Genomic DNA, 2128 nt, shown 5'->3' on the forward strand with positions numbered 1-2128 from the left:
CCAGCTACTTGAGAGACTGAGCCAGGAGAATCACTTGAAGCTGGGAGGCAGAGGTTGCAGTGAGCCAAGATCATGCCATTTCACTCCAGCCTGGGCAACAAAGCCAGACTCTGTCTCTCTGTCTCTCTCTCTCTATATATATATATATGAGTAGAATTTCCTCAAAAATTAAGAGTTCTGCTCTTTGAAAGACATTGTTAAGTCAATGAAAAGGCACATCACAAGCTGGAAGAAAATAGTCACAATCCAGACATCTCATAAATGATGTGTCTCCAGAATACTTCCAGAATCCTTATAACTCAATGTCATTAAAACATGAGCAAAAGATTTGAACAGATGCTTCACAAAGAAGATATTCATTTGGCCAATAAGCACATCAAAGATGCACAGCATCATTAGTCACAAGGGAAATGTAAGTCATAACCGCAATGAGATACCTCTTCAGACTCATTAGTGATTATTTGGGGTGGCGGGATTGTGGGTTATTTTTGTCTTTTCTGTATTTTCAAAGTTTTTGAATTTAACATCTATTACCTTTGTGAATAAAAAGTGTTCTAGGCCAGGCATGGTGGCTCATACCTGTAATACTAGCAGTATGGGAGGCCAGGGTAGTAGGATGGCTTGTGTCCAGGAGTTTGAGACCAGCCTGGGCAACATGGCAAAACCCCGTCTCTACAAAAATAAAAAAAACATTTTGCTAGGCGTGGTGGTAAGTGCCTGTAGCCTCAGCTACTGGAAAGGCTGAGGTGGAAAAATCACTTGAGCCCAGGGGGTCAAGGCTACAGTGAGCCAAGATCATGCCATTGCACTGCAGCGTGGATGACACAGTGAGACCCTGTCTCAAAAAAAATAAAGTATTCTAAAAAGGTAAAAGCAGTTGAATGAGTTTCTAATGCTGTAGAACAGCAATCCCCAGCCTTTTTGGCACCAGAGTTTCATGCGAGACAAATTTTCCATTTACCAGTTAGCACCCGGGGCTTGAGGACCCCTGGTGTACAAGTACATCCAATGCTTGCTACGTTTTCTTCTTTGAGCTGTAAAGGTAATTATCTCATTCATTGCATACTTTTGCACAATTAGGTTTTTTAATGCTAGAAAACACTACGTTCACTTTTCAAATATAAATAGGCTAACCCAGGACCACCCTCTTAAAGTGTGGTGAATGAATTGTTATTTTATTTTATTTTATTCTTTTGAGATGGAGTCTCACTCAATTGTCCAGGTTTGAGTGCAGTGGCATGATCTTGGCTCACTACAACCTCTGCAAACTCTGTCTCCCGGGTTCAAGTTATTTTCATGCCTCAGCCTCCCAAGTAGCTGGGTTTCTGGACATGCACCCCCATGCCTGGCTAATTTTTCTTTCTTTCTTTTTTTTTCAGTAGAGACGGGTTTTGCCATGTTGGCTAGTCTGGTCTTGAACTCCTGGCCTCAGGTGACCCACCCTCCTTGGCCTTCCAAAGTGCTGGGATTACAGATGTAAGCCACCACACCCAGCCAGATGAACAATTTTGTTTTGTTTTGTTTGAAACAGAATCTCACTCTGTCACCCAGGCTGGAGTGCAATGTCACGATCTCGGCTCTCTGCAACATCTTCCTCCCAGGTTCAAGCGATTCTCATAACTCAGCCTCCTGAGTAGCTGGGATTACAGGCATGCACCATCATGACTGGCTAATTGTTTTGTATTTTTTAGTAGAGGTGGGGTTTCACCACATTGCCAAGGCTGGTCTCAAACTCCTGGCCTCAGGTGATCCGCCCACCTCGGCCTCCCAAAGTGCTGGGATTACAGGCGTCAGCCACCACATCCAGCCAGGATGAATGATTTTAGATACTGTCTAGCAAGCCCTGCTCATTTTTTCCTACCAGGACTACTCTCAATAACCCTGAGTCCATTGACCCAGACATCTAGAGCATCAGTGGATGATGGAGGTACGCCCTCCTGCCTAGCTTCTGGAGGCTTCTCTCTGTACCATTGAGGAAGTCTGGAATTTTCAGTCCTCTACTAGAGCTGGGAGAAGCAGAGAGAGAGAGAGAGAGCCAATGTGTCAGGCAGGGGTGAAGAACATGCAACCGAAGGCTGAGATGTAGACTGCCGACTTGGAACAAGAGGAGGAGATAGCCATATCTTAG

Source organism: Mandrillus leucophaeus, unplaced genomic scaffold (genome assembly GCF_000951045.1).
Source record: "Mandrillus leucophaeus isolate KB7577 unplaced genomic scaffold, Mleu.le_1.0 Scaffold264, whole genome shotgun sequence".
Taxonomy (NCBI): Eukaryota; Metazoa; Chordata; class Mammalia; order Primates; family Cercopithecidae; genus Mandrillus; species Mandrillus leucophaeus.